Genomic DNA, 20063 nt, shown 5'->3' on the forward strand with positions numbered 1-20063 from the left:
CACAAATTTGATAGGACAAAAAGTCACAAATATTTTTTTGACAATTGTTTGAATATATAAGAGAAAGATCTTGAAATATTTATTTTATTATTAATATATTCATATTAAAGTTAATGAAATTTATCATTTTACATGAAAAATGAAGATTTATATAATTTTAATCTTGTAAAGGACATATTTCTTGGCACCATGAAGCCATTTAAGTGCCAATCTACGTTGACATTTTGTTTTCTTAACAATTATTTGATCATCTTTGATATTTTTTTGATAAATTTTGCTCACAAAGTTGGTTAATATACAATACTTCAAGAAAAATACAAAAATGTTTTTGTAAAAAAAGTATTTTTTATTCAAAGAAAATAATTTAAAAAAAATGAATTGTGACTTTTTGTCCTATGACTTTTTGTCCGTGACTTTTTGTCTGTGACTTTTTGTCCTGTGACTTTCTGTCCTACATTCGCCAAATCGCCCCACTAGTGAATAGGAGTTTTACCCCATTGATTAAGAGTCTGCCAACTCGCCCCATTAATGAATAAAAGAATTAAAATGAATACTTATGAAAACCGTATGAAACTGTTTGTTTTTTCACTCTTTTCGTTTGGTCGAAAGAAAGCAGACGAAAGTAAGTATACGTATCAGCATTTCTGTGAAAAATCGGAGACAAATCACTGTTTTCCATCTCATTTATTATTATCAGTAGTGGGCAAAGTAATTGAAAGAATTGTATTTTTAAAAAATGTATTTAATCACTTAATGACAAACCAGTTATCAGTTATACAAATTTCAGTCAGGTTTTATACCAGGTCATTCTAGCGTTCACTGACCAGCCGTAAATGACATCGCTGATAATTTGATAAGTCTAACTCCATTGTTTGCTGATGACACATCCCTTTCTTATTTAAGTAAGATTGTTCACAAACAAAGGAAGGAATTCGTCATCACAATTGTTATATATGCCACTGGACGAACACTGATTATCCCCAAGGGATTTATTTTCTTTCTTGGTATTCAATAACAGAAAAAAGAATAAATTACTTGTCCGCTAAATAGGGGTATTCTTGTCAGATAAAAGACTTTAAGTTATATTTAAAAAATAGGGAAATATGACATTAAATTGGTTCTGTCTTTTTTTTAAACATCGTTAAAAAGATGTGTGTCTAAGGTGAACGCCACAAGAATCCTGTCATACTAGTACGAGAGTATAGCATGTAAACATTCCTTCTCAATAATATGGTTGTATTGGAAATCTTTTCATACAGGTTGACAATTCATGGTCCGATATGCATGTGATATTTGCCACATGACGCCCATAGTTCTTTCTACCATCATCATCTTATTCTTTGATATTTCTGTAAACATCGATGGTTCACACCCAAACAAAATGGGAGTAATGTACCTTCAGAGCTTCTCCGTGTTATACACTTGTGAAACTTAATATATGGACGAGATTTCTGCATTGAAATGAATCTACATCTCACAAACAGGATTTTCAAATAACGATTTTGAGTAATCACCTTACAAACCAAAATAAACGTATGGCAAGATATAACCATGAAGGAATTTAGTTTTTGTCAGACGCAAGAACTCATCACTATCATAAACGTATACATGGTATACGTATATATGCATGCAGTTTCAAATATCAAGAGCAAGCGGTCGATGTCGATAGTCCGTTTTCTAACTGTTCAGAGTTAGACATGTCACTTGTTCATTCTTGGAAGCCTTCATATTCCCCGTCCAACGATTTCTGGTTGTGTTGACTATAAATGCTTGTGGTTGCATTTCCTCTCCTCTCCTTTCCCAACAAACAAACTAACGAAACGCTACTAGTCTGCTTTCTCTGGAGCTCATCGTCAATGGCGCTTATGCGTCAGGAAACTTACATGTATACTAATAATGATTGTTTCAAGAACAACGATGTATGGACGATCTATTCTAAATTCGTCAATTTCAGTTATGCATGACTAAAATATAAGTTTTATTACAACTGCTGTATTACTTATTTGGATTAATGACGGCTATCAACATTGCACAAATATTATCATAGATTTTTTTTTTTTTAAATGTACAAAAATCCTCAAAAAAATAATGCCTTAGCTTAGATAATTGGTATTCTTTTCACAAAAAGTTCGTGTAAATGATTGTCAAATGATTGTCAAATGGCGCTTATACGTCAGGAAACTTACATGTATACTAATAATGATTGTTTCAAGAACAACGATGTATGGACGATCTATTCTAAATTCGTCAATATCAGTTATGCATGACTAAAATATAAGTTTTATTACAACTACTGTATTACTTATTTGGATTAATGACGGCTATCAACATTGCACAAATATTATCATAGATTTTTTTTTTTAAATGTACAAAAATCCTCAAAAAAAATAATGCCTTAGCTTAGATAATTGGTATTCTTTTCACAAAAAGTTCGTGTAAATGATTGTCAAATGAATTTAATTATGTAAGAATGTAATGTTAAAAAGAAACTAAAAAAAATCATGCATGTTGTATGTTGTATTTTTTTTCAATTAAAAACTTTAAAATTGATATAGTTTTATGAGCATTTAAACACAGCCAGATTTGAATACAAGTTAAGAAATTCCTGTAAAGTCAATGATATCAAACAGATGTGCAATGGTATATCAAATTGGGTAATATTGCATTTAGTTTTATACAAATCCTTGTTTTTATTAAAGATTAAAACTACTATTTTTTACTTCATATTTGAATCTTTACGCCAATTGCCGCTAAGAAAGTAATAAAAAATTGTTTCCTTTTATTTTTATACTTTCGGAATTACGAATCTGAATTTTATTTTCAATTAATTTACACAATTTAATTATTGTATCTTTATTCTCATCGTGTATTTTAAAATCTTAGTGTTTAAATACAGCAAACTCTTTCTAATCCTTTCTGTCAAGTTATCCTTTCCAAATAACAACATTCATACCTTTGTACGCTTGAACTCACACCTGCGGCTAAATGGCTACAAGGTAAACGAATTGACCTCAAGCCGAGAAATATACAGTGACCTTTACAAAATAATATACACACTCTGCTCACACATTAGTTGCATTGAAATGATTATCAAAACAATAACGGTAAATAGAACTGAAATATTTTCAGTTCAATATCAGTAAAAATATTCAATAAATATTTTATGAAAAAAATCTCAACAATAATTAATGAAATTTATTCGAAAACATTTACTAGAGATAATTTTATAGGAGTTTAATTCAAAAAATACAAAACGGTATATGCATAGTCATTTTCGTTCATTCTTATATTGTGGTTAATAACTACGACCATTCGTCAGCTGTGCGCTTTTAATTACGTATATTGTCGATAAGCTATAAGAGTTAAACAGATTTTATTTTTTCCCAGAATTCAACACATCGGGCTAAAACGTCACGACCCACTCGAGAATTCAACCAAAAAAGTTACAAATACTTGATTTTCTCCGTTATTAGAAGGAATATAAATTTAAAACTTTGCAAATGTGTTTTTTATGTTAAGATGAACATAATTAGATGATAAGTAAAAAATCGCGGAATTTCCCTAATTAAGTGTTTTTTATGATTTTCAACTTAATTTTGAATATCCAACCGACTGCTAGCAGCCGGTTGGATATTGAATATTGAATATCGAATAACGAACCTGCTAACTTCACATCCATATGATCATATACAATTTGTGTACATTTACGTTACATCATAGGCAATAAAAATGCATTCCCTTTTTTATCTTGTGTGACTCTATTTATTGATGAAATTTGTTGTATCTAAAATTCAAAAGTTATGCCTCTTCAATAATGGTTTAGGCCACACCAATTTGATTCCTTGTTCGACGGACCCGCCCGCACTTATTTTTTTCAAAACAGAATTTTTTTATTTTTTTTATATTCCCGCTTCCCGCATCCGGAAATGTAATCATGTCCTTTTCCCGCACCGTTTTTTTTTTTGTAAATATTATAAAAAGATATCAACATTTGTTTTTAAAATCACAGTCTAACCTGTATATAACAATTTTAAACATAAAAGCACCCCACCAAACTGTGTAAATATCTGTGAGAATATTTTTTTCAGCATGAAACCTATTTATCCAAAGAGGGAGTGCTCCGAAATAAATTTATAACGGAAGTAAAGAACAAAAAATTGGTTTCTTTCCCCCTTACTTATATTCCCTATCAAAACATGTTCGTTGTTAGAATAAAGTACAGAGAACTTCTGAAGGATTTGCCTTCAACTGCAATTATATTGTATGCTGGCGAAACAAAACTATTCATAGCCGCTGCATGTTTATGCACCTGACAGTGTCCTGATTGATTCAGGGGCCTGTCGTTCGGCAGTTATCGTTTGTTGATGTTGTTCATTGGTATTTTCCCGTTTGGATATATAAATTAGATCGTTTGTTTTCCTGTTCGAATTGTGTACGCTAATAATTTTGCGGTCCTTTATAGCTTGCTGTTTGGTCTGTATCAAAGCCCTGTGTACAAGGCCGTACTTTGACCTGTGTTGTTATTATTATTAGGCTGAGAACAACCCTCCCTCAGACAAGGGGTCATTTTACTGATGTAGAAAAGAAAATAGAAATACCAAGGATTTGTACTATAGTTCTTCTATACAAAACCTTTGAAAACTTAGAATTTTGTACTCAAAAAGATGAGAGTTACATCATATTTTAAACTAACTTTTTTCTAAAAGAGGGGTCCACTTATTTTGAATAATATTAAACTGTTAAAGTAAATGTGTTAATTTAACATGGTTAAAGTCCAGAAATATTACAAAATTCTTGGACATGTTTTGACCAGTTAATACTAGATAGATATATAGTTCTTTGAGAAAATATGAGCCCTTTTGTAGAAAAAAATATATTATAACTTATATTGATCCCTCATAAAACATGTAAAAGGGATATTTATAACATAAAGGGGTTGTCCCAAAACTGATTATGACTTGGATGGAGAATTGTCTCATTGTCAGTCACACATACATCATTTGTACATAGACCAGATTTAATTATTGCTTGGTGAACAGGGAAAAAATACTTCAGAAATTAAAGAAATGTCAAAGTACAAGACTGATAAACATTGATAAATCAAATTTTAATCTTGTCAAAACCTACTATTTTATGTTTACAAAAAAAAATTATAATCGCTCGCCTTTACTTTTCAAGCTTCGCCTCAAAAATTTGCAAATTAAATATTTTTTTATTAAAATTTTCAAATCGCTCGCTCGCCCCAAATTTTGGAGTCCAAAAATCCGTAGAACAAGAAATTAAATTGGTGTGGCCTTACTATTAGGTCAATTAATTTCTCAATCTAAATCCATCTCGTTGGAGAGTTATGTGATAGTCGTGTTTTACGGGGGTTCCATAAACGACAAGTCTAGGGTTCTTTGACATCACTTTATTAAGTTAACATAGGAATAAATAAATAACCCTGCAATAACAATAGCATATAGTTATTACAATTATCAATATCACAGTCTTATCAAAGTCTTATACTATAAACATATAAATATTATACTGGCGTAATAACAATGTTACAAGATCGCATATAATATTCTATTCCGTATACAATAATCTATACTGAGTATCAAGAATGCGGTGACATTCACAATATGCAATACACTCGCAATTATATCTTTCTAAATACAAATGCATGCTTTTGATAAGTCGTATCAAATAGTATATCATTATAATCAACCAAGCGTATTATAAACAAGTCGAATGTACTGTACTTCATAAACGAGTGTCATTCATAAAACCTTTAACATACAAAGGTTATTATCTGTTCACTATAGTATTCTATTAAGTTCGTATGCACTACTGTAATGTGAAATATCTATGTAGGTACAACATAATATAATATGACCCTTACCAATCTGTGGAACCAGGTTATATATCTAACATCTACAGTACAACCAGTATGTTACAGGGACATCATAATCTATGTGTCCTGAAAATAATACACAATAGTAAATACTAGGATCTAGGAAAATAGTTATCCCTTATATAAAATACAACATATTAAAGACTGATATAATAAAATCAAGCTATTACACAAAATAACCATACATGACAATATGAATGCAATTGTCAATGTGACGTCATAGATCCATAACCGAAAGGTCAAGGTCACTTTCAAAATCATTCGTAAATCTCCCTTTCCACATTCAAACTACAGATTCACATCATATATTCTCAGATTAATACATCAACTATCTTACTGCTATCATATCTAAGGTCTATGGGCATACTTACCTATAAACGGGCAGAATTGTATAGCATGCACTGCATACGCCTTTCATACACCACAAAGAACATAAAATCTACTTACCAGATATAAAGAATGTAATTTCCAATAACTACAGTTGTTTCAAAGTATGGAAACTTCAGTGAATAATCACGAGCACTAAATATAATGTCTCTATATAAGTTTCATCACTATATACGGTTTAAACAAGAAGTATATATTAAATATGTATGTCTCCAATTTTCAAGAGTTACCACCATTACTTCTTTTCCAAAATCTGAGGTGTGTCCAGAATGACCAATAAGAACTGACCATAAAGGTAAACAAGGTGTGACAATTAATTTACTAATGAGTTGGACAGGTAGATACTATTACAACTATGCCCAATGAAGTATGACTGACTAGAACTTTCATACATTTTAAAGTGTGAAGAGATAATGAACTATAAATCAAAAGATCAAATAATCAAAGTGAAGTAATCAAGTCTAATATCTGGCATATGATAAAATGTAAAATACTAATAAATGAAATACGTAAAAATATACTCTGTCACATTCTCCCCCTGCTGCGAGAATGTCTTCCAAGACATAACTGGAATCATAGTGACAATAAACAAAAATATATAACAATGATCTTCCCCCTGTGTGAGGAAAAGACGTCCTCGTCTAATACTGGACAAAACTGAAATACAAAATTCATCTAATCATCTGGCTTAGTGATCAACTTCAACATCGCTCTAGATACTTCATCAGCCATGTTGATAAACATTCCAGAGGATGCTGCAGTCCTAAGGTAGTCAGCACGAACCATCCATTCTGGTTGTGCGCTCTTGGAGACTGGTGGTACAACAAAATCCTTGTACTTGGTTGTAGCTGTTGATGTCTTAGTTCTAGTAGATCGTCTTTGCTGTGGTTCTGGTGTACTAATATCATCATCTTCTTCCTCGTCATCATCAATGTTCTCATCTTCCTTGCTATCATCATCTGTTACATCATGTAAAGCATCTGTTGCCAAATCGTATACTTGATCATCTAGTGATGTTTCGTGCTCTGAACCTCCTGATTCCTCAGGCAAAGAAGCGTCCTCCTCTAATTCAGAATGCTCCTCGGTGCGGTCCTGATCGTAATCAGCGTTACCGGGAACAGTAGCCTCCTCCTCAACCGATGCTATTTCATCATCTGCTTGGATAACATCATCCGGTTGAATATCTGATTGAACTTCTTGTTGAGGCTCTTCAACCACGACATATACCATTGATTCATCCTCACTCTCTGTGTTGGAGTCTGTTGAAACTTCTACTGGAGCAGGTTTCTTCTTTGGTGATGCTGGTTTTCGTTTACTTCTTCTTGGCAAAGGAACTGGTTTCTGGTGAGTTATGTTCTCTTCCACAAGTTCCTCGTTGATGCTTCCGATGGGTAATAGATGGTTCCTGTGAAGCGTTCGCTTTCTTCCATGACCATTCTCTTTCCTAACTACATAGACAGGAAGTTCTGTATTAGGCTGATCGAGGATTACATATGGTTCTTCTTCCCATTTATCCTGTAACTTGTGGGTTCCATCGAAGGCAAGAATCTTCACAAGTACTCGATCGTCTTTATGCAAAATCGCTCCTTTAACTCTGATGTCATAAGCTTGCTTCTGTTTACCCTGTGATTTTACTGCAGCTGATGATGCAAGTTCATAAGATGTCTTTAACTTCTGTCTCAGATCTTCAACATACTTCGTCATACTTTTCGGATCTCTATCACTGTCAATCCCGAAAGCTAAATCTACTGGAAGCTTCGGCTGTCGACCAAACATCAGCTGGAACGGTGTAAAGCCTGTAGTGTCATGCTTGGTCGAGTTGTAGGCATGAACAATAGGACCAATATAAGACTTCCAGTCTGCTTTCTTGTCTTTCTCCAGAGTTCCAAGCATGTTTATGAGTGTCCTGTTGAATCTCTCGCATTGTCCGTTGCCTTGTGGATGGTATGGCGTTGTACGAGACTTCTTTATGCCAGTGATATCACATAAATCTTTGACTAAACGACTCTCAAAGTTAGCACCTTGGTCGCTGTGTATTCTTTCTGGAAGTCCATAATGTACCACGTAATTCTTGAAGAAAGCTTCAGCAGTAGTTCGTGCTGTCATGTTCTTCGTTGGAATGGCCTGTGCGTATCGAGTAAAATGATCTGTGATCACCAATACGTACTGGTATCCGCCCTTGGAAACTTCTAACTTCAGAAAGTCCATGCAGACTATCTCCATGGGTTGAGTAGTTCTTATACTGGTCAATGGAGCTCTGTCGTTGGTTGGAGTCTTACGCCATATACATCTTGGACATCTCTGGATCCACTGCTCAATATCTCTAGTCATACCATACCAAAAGAAACGATCTTTGACTAATGTTGTTGTCCTGTCTCTTCCCTGGTGTCCCATATTGTTATGCAGTGATCTGAGTACTGTTGAGATCTGAGAGGTTGGTAATACAAGTTGATCTTTAGTAGTGTCGTTGTCAATAGTTGTTCTGTATAATACTCCACGCTTGATCTTCAACTTGTCAAAATTATTATACAGCATGTTGTGGAATGGTAACGACGGTACATCTTGCTTTCTGGGTTTCATCTTACTACTGACTTTGTCTATCCAGTATCTTATTGTAGAATCGTTCATCTGCTCATCTCTGATGTTGATTTGATGTTCTTTGAGCAAATCAGGTATGTTGTCTAAAGCATCTGGTTGGTGTGATAATGACTCTACGTATGCAACAGGTTGTACTAAGCTGCAAATAGCCTTGACAGATTCCTCTGAGATGTTATCTGGTTTGGTGTGAATACCAGGAAGACGTGACAATCCATCAGCATCTGCGTTGTTTTTACCTGGTCGATAAACGATGTTGAAATCGAAGGATGCTAACGCCGCAAGCCAACGATGTCCTGTGGCATCTAACTTCGCTGTGGTAAGTGCGTACGTCAGAGGGTTGTTATCTGTGTAGACTGTAAACTTCTGGCCATACAGGTATTCCTTAAATTTCTCTGTGACGGCCCATTTTAACGCAAGGAATTCTTGTTTATGTACTGGATAGTATCTCTCTGATTTTGACAAGCCTCTGCTGGCATAAGCTAACACCCGCTGTTTTCCTTCCTGTGTCTGATAAAGAACAGCTCCAAGTCCATTAATACAAGCGTCGGTGTGCAGCTCAAATGGATGTTCGGAGTCGGGAAAGCTTAATATCGGCGGTGATGCAAGGTGACTTTTCAACTGTTGAAAGGCTTTCTCCTGTTCTTTATTCCATTGCCATGGTTGTTGCTTATGGTCTTTCTTCGGTTTCTTTCCTCTAATCTTTTTCCCTGTTGTTGGCATCAAATCCGTCAAAGGACGAGCAATCTTTGAGAAGTCTTTGATGAACTTTCTGTAATAACCAACGAAGCCTAGGAATTGGCGCACTTCTTCAGGTGTTGTTGGTCTTGGCCAATTAGTGACTTTGCTGATCTTATCTGGGTCTGGCTCAACTCCTTTCTCTGATACGATGTGACCAATGTACTTCACCTTTCGTTGAAAGAAAGAACACTTCTTTGGGGATAACTTTAAGCCAACTTCTCGGAGACGCTGGAAAACTCTCTCGAGGCGATCTAGATGTTCGTCCAAGGTTTTCGAAAAGATGATTAGATCGTCTAAGTAGATGAAGCAAATTCTTGCATGTAGATCACCAAGGCATTCTTCCATCAATCGTTGATATGTAGCTGGTGAATTTGCTAACCCAAATGGCAATCGGTTGAATTCGAAGAAACCAAGTGGTCCTACTGTGAAAGCTGTTCGTTTCTTGTGTTCCTCCTCTAACTCCACTTGATGATAGCCTGACTTCATATCAAGCACTGTAAATATCTTATTTCCACCTAGCGAGTCAAGGATTTCTTCAATCATCGGAAGTGCGTAGGCATCTTTGATGGATAGATTGTTCAGTTGGCGATAATCAACGCACATGCGGAGTTTCCCATCTTTCTTCCGTACTAAGACGACGTTGGACGACCATGGTGAATGTGAACGCCTAATGATACCTGCTGACAGTAGTTGCTGAAGATGATCTCTGACTTCATCTAGCATTGACGGTGGAATTCGTCGGTGTCGTTGCTTAAATGGAGTGTTATCTGTTAAATCTATCCGGTGTTTCACTAACGACGTATAACCAATGTCTGTATCGCTCTTGGAGAATATATCGTTGTATCGGTTTATCAATTTCTTTCCTCGTTTAAGTTCATCTGGTTTCATATCTTCTGGTATGTGTATATCCTTGAGAATATCTATCTGATTGTTGTCATCTGGTTTTACTTGTTCTGTTGTTATGGTTACTGGTTGAAGTTCACATAAAAGAGCTCTAGGTGCAACGGTAACGGTTCTTGTAGAAATGTTCGAAATGTGAACTGGAATATCATCTCGTTGATTCTGGTCGTATGTGATAATAGCTTGTACAATATCTAGGTCGTAAGGTATTACTGAGTTTGAAGTTGCATGAAGCATGGAAACGGTGGATGGATACGGTAACATCTTGTCCATATAGCCTTTGATAACTACTTCTGTGTTAGGTTGTATGATAATCGGCTTTGTTTCTGCTGATTTCACCAGTGCTAAACGGTTATGTTGTCTTTCAAGTTCTTTCTCTCTTAAGGTCATACATCTGAAGGCTAAGTAGTATGGTGTTATCAGAGTAGCATCTTGTAGAAAACGTGTACCATGTTCTTGTTTGATGTCTTTCATAACTTCAAATAAGATGTTTGTTCCGATAAGCAGTGGTACTTCTTGATGATATTCGCTATCTGGTATGACGAGAAATAAACCAGGTTGTATCTTGTTGTAATTTGCTCCTTGAAGTTGCAAATCAGCTTCAATGTATCCCTTGTAAGGTAAACGTTGTCCATCGGCGCATTCTATTTTCAAAAGAAAACTGAGTGACTGTAATGGTGTAGAATAAAGATGTTGATTGTAAAAACTTTCGCTTATTGTTGATACAGTTGAACCTGTGTCGAGAAGTGCTGTTGTGTTAATTCCATTAACAGTAATAGGAACTTCATTTGATGAACCAAGTAATCCTGATATAGGTGATTTCTGTTCAGTTTGTTGTGTTGATTGTTTCATGATGAATGATTGTTGGAGGTTCAGAGCACGCTGTGTCTTTCTTGAATGATCAAGTCGTACAGTGCAGTTTATAGCGTAGTGTCCTGGCTGTCTGCATCGCCAACATGTGAAATCATTCTGTTTGCGTCTTCTATGTTGTTCTACTGGTCTATATATAGTTGTTTCATCTGGATGATATGGTGTCCATGATGTATCTCTTCGTGACCATTGAATGTTAGTAGATGGTTGGTCACAATTTCTATCTTCCTTCAAAGCCTTGACATCTTGTGAGAGTTGTTTCACCAATGCTGTAAGTTGCTGAATTTGCCTGTTTTCTACTGTTGTTGTCGTTGATTTACTAGTAGCCTGTGTAGGTGGTTTCTTTTTCAAAGATGGTTTGAGGTTATGTTGATTCTCTATTTCTCTTGTAGCTTTCAGTAAGGAGTGAAAATCGGTGATGGTATCTTTCTTGTAGCGGACAATATTCTTCATCTCCGGTCTTAATCCATCAAAGAACTTTGACGTAAGCATATCGTTGATGTTTTCCTCTGTGATATTCTTTCTGTTCTTGGCTTTGCTTAGTATTTCCTCTAATCGACAAGCCCATGTTGCAACGTCTTCATCATCTTGCTGTCTAGCCGTGTAGAATTGGCCAAGTAAAGCTTCAGGCTGATCAACAGATCCGTATATACTGTCCATCTTATCAATGATGTCGTCAATGGTTGCTTCCGGACCAAGTCTCATGGGAACCTTGCTAGCATCTCCACGTAGAGAACGTCTTATAGCCATCGTGATGGTTTCATGTGTATGTCCTGTCTTGATGAGACACTGTATCTCATATCTCCATAGGTCGTATGGTGTACCAGTCTTTGCATCTCCGGAAAACGCTGATATCCGTGGTAAATAGGCATTCCATAAATCATCATCAGTGTCTTTGTAATCTGCCATCCATGTCTTAAAATCATCTGGTGTCTGTGCGCATGGTTTTAGATCCATCTCCTTGAAGGCCATAACTATGTTGCTGATCTCATCCTTAGATAGATAATCCGACATGGCTGTACAAAATGATAATACCTAAACTGTAAAAATAAAATGCTGAGATGAAATCTGAAATAAACAAAAGCTTCTGAAACAAAGAAATGTTAAGTTCCTAAAAGAAAAAAAATATGTCTGAAATGAATACAAATATATACCAAAAGTTAATGCTAAAACAAAAAAATGTTAAGTACCTACAATAGAAACAAAGTATCTGAAAGAAAAACAAATATATGAATAATATTAATTTACCTAAAATACATAGAAATTATCTGGAATAAATTAAATAAGCAAAAAGTTTTTAAGTACCTATAACAAAAATAAGGATTCTGAAATCAAATAGAGAAAAAAATAAGATTAAGTACCTGAAATCTAAATGAAAAAATAAGATTAGTATCTGCAGTCTAATGTCTAATCTACAATAAAGATAGAATTAATGCAAATCCAAATATGATACAATATAATCTGGAAATCTCAATGAATATCCTGTAAAAAAAAAAAAAAAAAAAAGATTAGTAACTCTAACTACTAGTATGGTCTGAAATCAAAATTATGATTAAGTATCAACAAACTCGACAACAGTGCCTAAATAAATATAGAGTGATATAATACTGAACTGAAATGACTAACTCCTCTGAAATAAACAGACTAGATGGCAATTGCAACTCTGCAATGGTAAATCAATATACTGAAATCAAAACTCTGATTATTATATGTATACAAAAAATGGATCTAAGAAAACACTATATATAAGTATAATGTACACAGTGGCTAACAATACCTCACAACTGAAAACCAATGAGTATGTATAATGAAAACAAATATGAATAGTATCAATATACACGTACGTACCTTTTTTAAAGTTCCTACCCAGCTATGTCTCTGCAAATCACACACACCTAATACTCACCAAAATGTGTGTAATTTATTCCTTACCGAGTACGTCTAGCTGCTACATATAATCAAAATATATATAACTATATAAGCAAATATATATAATACAATATAATGTAAAGTAGAAACTGGTACTGCTGCTGCTGTAAATAATATCAATGTATCATCAATGAAATCGCTGAAGATCCTGAAACTTAAAATGTATTAAAGAATCAGTCAGTCAACAGCAAGAACCGAAGCAACAGATCTACCTATACAACGCAATGTAGACACCTATCAAGTACCTCAATAACCAGAACCTATCAATCAAACAACACGTATACTTACTTAACTATGTATACTTCTAGTTCTTCAATGAGCTTTATACCTACTTCTTCAAATGTACAAATTACTCCAGTCGGTTTCTTTCTGTACTTATATTCCTCACTTACCCTCAAATTTTTGTAGGTAAATATCTGCGACAGCAAAGTTCTGTGGAACTTTACGAGTAAAAGAGTATTTATCGTGTCTCTAGTCTTTGCAATAATCCTAACTGACAGGTGTGGGGATTGGGCAGTTATGAATCTATTTAATATGTACAGAATAATATGCAAATTATTTCAATGTACAAATATCAACACAATATATATGTATTTACAAAGTCAAATATTATATATCAATTACAAACAGTAGCAACTGTTTATTCTTCTACCTATGTGTCACACTTTTTAAAATTCTAATGTAAATTAACAAACTGTAAAAGAGTTCGAAAGCTAATAATATAATCAAATTCTGAATGAAAGTTTAAAGTAATTTCAACATAAATTTACAACAAAAATTTAAATACAAATACAGCTAATATGTATGAAATAATTTCAAATAATTTCCGAAAAAAATTTGTAAGGGTTCCGCGGAACCCAGTGTCTCGCCTACTTTTGCTGTAAATCGCAGGCTCAACAAAAATAAGGAAAAAAATCAATAAAAATATTCCTCTTGATACTATCTTTTGATTGTAAGAAGCTTCTGTCCAAGTTTGGTAAAAATCTAGGAAAGTTAATGAATCTAATAAATGTTTTGAAAACTTTCGCTGCAGACTGTATGTAATATTAACTGGAAGAAAATCTAAGTCCATTTAAAAGTAAAATACAGAAAAAATGGAGTTATTATTACAAAATTTACTTCTGATACTATCTTATGATCATAACTAAGCTTCTGTCCAAGTTTGGTACAAACCAAGGATAGTTTAAGAAAGTTATTAAAATTTTAAAAACTTTAACCACAGAGTGAATGTAATGTTTCCCCACAGAAAAACTAAGTCCATTTAAAAGTAAAATACAGAAAAAATGGATTAATTTTTTTTTTTAATTTACTTCTGGATACTATCTTATGATCATAAACAAGCTTCTGTTCAAGTTTGGTACAAACCAAGGATAGTTTAAGAAAGTTATTAAAATTCTTAAAACTTTAACCACAGAGTGAATGTTATGTTTCCTCGCAGAAAAAACTAAGTCCATTTATAAGTAAAATACGGAAAAAATGGAATTTTTTTTTTACAAAATTTACTTCTGGATACTATCTTATGATCATAAACAAGCTTCTGTCCAAGTTTGGTAGAAATCCAGTGTAGTTTAAGAAAGTTATTAAAATTTCAAAAACTTTAACCACAGAGTGAATATTTGTTGACGCCGCCGACGACGCCGACGACGACGGAAAGTAGGATCACTTAGTCTCGCTTTTTCGACTAAAGTCGAAGGCTCGACAAAAATCAAAGAAATTTATTTAAAAAAAAATTAAGTGACACAAACAAAATGTGTATTACAAGTCAAGTACAAATAAACAAATACATTCAATGTCAATCAACTAATGAGTATATATCAAGTTTTACTAAATGATGTTTATTTATAAAGTCAAAACACACACAGTGTATAAATACAACTCAGTTTAAAAGTAACATCTATAGTCAATCGGTAATCTTTGAAGTGTATCGACATCTACGGGTATCGTGTATTGCCAAAATACGATCAATTCTTCATCTATATATATAAAGTCTACATTATCCACCAAAACCGTCTGATCTACCAGAAAAACTACGTTGGGCGCCATTGTGATAGTCGTGTTTTACGGGGGTTCCATAAACGACAAGTCTAGGGTTCTTTGACATCACTTTATTAAGTTAACATAGGAATAAATAAATAACCCTGCAATAACAATAGCATATAGTTATTACAATTATCAATATCACAGTCTTATCAAAGTCTTATACTATAAACATATAAATATTATACTGGCGTAATAACAATGTTACAAGATCGCATATAATATTCTATTCCGTATACAATAATCTATACTGAGTATCAAGAATGCGGTGACATTCACAATATGCAATACACTCGCAATTATATCTTTCTAAATACAAATGCATGCTTTTGATAAGTCGTATCAAATAGTATATCATTATAATCAACCAAGCGTATTATAAACAAGTCGAATGTACTGTACTTCATAAACGAGTGTCATTCATAAAACCTTTAACATACAAAGGTTATTATCTGTTCACTATAGTATTCTATTAAGTTCGTATGCACTACTGTAATGTGAAATATCTATGTAGGTACAACATAATATAATATGACCCTTACCAATCTGTGGAACCAGGTTATATATCTAACATCTACAGTACAACCAGTATGTTACAGGGACATCATAATCTATGTGTCCTGAAAATAATACACAATAGTAAATACTAGGATCTAGGAAAATAGTTATCCCTTATATAAAATACAACATATTAAAGACTGATATAATAAAATCAAGCTATTACACAAAATAACCATATATGACAATATGAATGCAATTGTCAATGTGACGTCATAGATCCATAACCGAAAGGTCAAGGTCACTTTCAAAATCATTCGTAAATCTCCCTTTCCACATTCAAACTACAGATTCACATCATATATTCTCAGATTAATACATCAACTATCTTACTGCTATCATATCTAAGGTCTATGGGCATACTTACCTATAAACGGGCAGAATTGTATAGCATGCACTGCATACGCCTTTCATACACCACAAAGAACATAAAATCTACTTACCAGATATAAAGAATGTAATTTCCAATAACTACAGTTGTTTCAAAGTATGGAAACTTCAGTGAATAATCACGAGCACTAAATATAATGTCTCTATATAAGTTTCATCACTATATACGGTTTAAACAAGAAGTATATATTAAATATGTATGTCTCCAATTTTCAAGAGTTACCACCATTACTTCTTTTCCAAAATCTGAGGTGTGTCCAGAATGACCAATAAGAACTGACCATAAAGGTAAACAAGGTGTGACAATTAATTTACTAATGAGTTGGACAGGTAGATACTATTACAACTATGCCCAATGAAGTATGACTGACTAGAACTTTCATACATTTTAAAGTGTGAAGAGATAATGAACTATAAATCAAAAGATCAAATAATCAAAGTGAAGTAATCAAGTCTAATATCTGGCATATGATAAAATGTAAAATACTAATAAATGAAATACGTAAAAATATACTCTGTCACAGTTACACCTATTGATGATCAGTCGTAAGGAACATTAATTAATGTACATTGTATCATCCTAGTTGACCAGTTTGGCATGCCTCATTAATTATTTCTAAATTAATTTTATGAATTTTTGGAAGACTGAGGTACATGTGTCCATATTTTGAATCATTACTATTCCTTAGAAATTATACGTATGGATAGCTATTTCGTTTTTTTCTAAATAGATTTTCAACTATATACTTTATTATCATATCATATAAGTGAGTTAGCAATCAGTCACTTAAAGTTCTTTATTGGCTTGCCATGTGTTAAATATATTGAATACCCCGCGTGGAGGTGCTCTTTATTGCAGGAAGATAATACAGATAAGAAGAACAAATGTTCCGAATGAACAATAAGAAAGTTTCCGAATATTTCTCCATAGACCATATTTCTAACTAATAAATATGCGTGAACCCTCAGGGGTTCACGCAATAATTTATTTTCTATATTGTCATAACTGTTTGTGTAAATTATATGTTGATTAAAGATTAAATGTGAAAACAAGTTTGTCATTTTTCCTTTAATCTCCAACTGTCATACAAGTGAAATATTTAGCTATAGCTATAAAACCAGGTTCAATTCACCATTTTCTACATAAGAAAATGCATGTAACCAAGTCAGAAATATGACAGTTGTTATCTATTCGTTAGATGTATTTGAGCTTTTGATTTTGCTATTGGATCAGGGCCTTTCCGTTTTGAATTTCTCCAGGGTTCAGTATTTTTATGATTTTACTTTTTTCCTAGTGGAAATGATTAAATGAGAGAAAAAAATTCTTTCTTATTTTAAGCATTCCTGACCCAAATGGCGATTTGAGCCTGTCTCATTACTTGCCCTGTTTACTATATACAAGGTTATAGGACTTGTCGCTGGAATAGGTAACTTTTTCCAGCTTGAAAGTATTGGAATAAATAGGGAAAACTATCTGAAATATTATAAGCCTTAAAGGTCGATAAAGATCCAATTACTTAGCATAGAATATTCCATTTTTTCCAACACGCCCCGCGAAACACAAACAATATGGGAAAAGGATACATTTTTACCTAATTGCAATAAATGAAAAGGTATACATTTTTAAGATCTAAATTACATGAAAAGGATGGGGTATAAACAGATATCAGCAACAACCCCTATCAATTAAGTATTGAGGTGGCCAATGAGCGGTTTTTCAACATTTATATGCTCTGAAATTCTAAGAGTTTAAACTCCTTTCACTTTGGGTCTTCCTCGGAATTCAATATAGCCACTATCTTTGCATGTGTATCTGTACTGGTGTCATTCTTAAGTTATGTCTATGAGAAGAAACAGAGATCATACCTGGGAACCAGTACGCAAATAAAACATCTGTGAATGATATATATATCTCCCCAAAAAAGGGCGGTTTGTTAAACAGTTGTATTTACACAATGCAACCTGAAGACAAAATGTCCCTTTACCAATTTTAATGCAAAGCTTGAAAATTTGATAGGCTTTTTTACTCATTTTTAATGTAAAATAATTATTAATATAAACAGTTTTTAGTTTAACGAATGATTGAATGTTACTAATATCAAACTATTTGATATCTTTAAAGATTACAAGCAGATAAATGTGCTCTTTCCACAATCACTGCATATGTCAATGAAAAAGTATGTCCCTCCTTTGTGAAACAACTCTCAAAATGGATTTCTGATTATAGTAAACCAGGGAACTTGCAAATGGACTATGCTCTATGGTCGTTTTTTTTTTGTCTCTTTGACACATTCCCCATTTCCATTCTCAATTTTATTATAACAAAACTTGACTACAATTATTGAGAGTGTATTTTAGTTAAGATTAATTGTAAAGCTTTCTCTGTCTTGTCTACAATTGGAATTTGCATGAATTGCTGCACTATCAAATTGACTAGGTCCATAATCAGTATTTTTCTAAATTGAATGATTTTCTTTAGATGCTTTTTCATGTTTGTAAAACAAATTCTGTCTAAAGTTATACAACATGATGGTTTGATAAATTTATTCATGAAAACAATAATCGTTCCACAACATACAATACTTGAATGTAAACTGTAATAATCAACTGTTCATGCATGTACATACAATTCCATGGCAGACTGAACATGAACCTTCACAACATACAGTACTTGAATGTAAACTGTAATAATCATTTGTTCATGCATGTACATACAATTCCATGGCAGACTGAACATGAACCTTCACAACAAAATATGTGTTGTATGATCCTGTCACAAACAAACATGGCGATGAAGGCTAAAAATAGAACAATGGGGGTAAAATGCATGCTTTATCTATTATTTTGCAAACTGTTGAACATTTGTTGAAAGTGAAGAAAATTTAATACGAGTAGAACAAAAAAGTACAATACACATTTTTGATAAAAATGAAATCACAAAGCAATTCATATGATACATAAATAAAACAAATAAAGTCTAACATTCATTAACAAGTGAACATGTACTGAAATCTCTAAGAAATTAAAAATATGTTTAAAATTTAAAAAAAATAAAAATTGACCACTGAGCTATAAAAATTATGCCAATGTCAGATGAACCCTGCCATACAACATGTACTACATGCAATCATTTCATATCCCAAATATAGTTGACCAATTGCTTATAGTATCTGAAAAAAAGATTTAGCTATGAAATGAGATCAAGGTCTGATTAAACCTGCCTGACAGACATGTACACATTACAAAACAAGAATGTGTCCCAAGCACATGGATGCCCCTTTCGCATTATCATATTCTATGTTCAGTGGACCATGAAAATGGAGTAAAAACTCTGATTTAGCATTAAAATTAGACAGATCATATCATAAGGATTATGTATCCTGAGTTTCAAGTTGATTGGACTTCAACTTCATCAAAAACTACCTCGACCAAAAACTTTAATCTGAAGCGGGCTGAACGGACTAATGAAAGACTAATGAACGGACGCACAAACCAGAAATCGTAATGCCCATAAATGGAGCATAAAAATAGTGTCCCTATATTACTTATATTATCTCAGAAAACCTTAATATTATCAAATGAACCATAAAAACCAGTAAAGGTCATGTGAAGCCTGCAAGACTGACACTTGCACCTCTATAAATTAAATAAAGCTGCAACATTGCTTATAGTTCCTGGGAAATATAAAAACAAATCACAGGAACTTAACATTGACCAATAAACCATGGAAATTAGTTCCAGGTCAAATTCTATACACCTT

At 33.3% G+C, this 20063-nt stretch overlaps 1 long non-coding RNA gene across 1 annotated transcript; it reads right to left on the bottom strand.

Moving 5' to 3' along the window:
* Nucleotides 1–5395: 5395 nt before the first annotated feature.
* LOC139501456 (uncharacterized) lies at nt 5396–6491 on the bottom strand. The gene is made up of 2 exons (XR_011658574.1): nt 6344–6491; nt 5396–5962 (listed from the first exon to the last, which is right to left on the bottom strand). It is a non-coding gene; the product is annotated as an uncharacterized lncRNA (long non-coding RNA).
* Nucleotides 6492–20063: the final 13572 nt, after the last annotated feature.

The sequence above is a fragment of the Mytilus edulis genome, chromosome 13, assembly GCF_963676685.1.
Source record: "Mytilus edulis chromosome 13, xbMytEdul2.2, whole genome shotgun sequence".
In the NCBI taxonomy this organism is placed as follows: domain Eukaryota; kingdom Metazoa; phylum Mollusca; class Bivalvia; order Mytilida; family Mytilidae; genus Mytilus; species Mytilus edulis.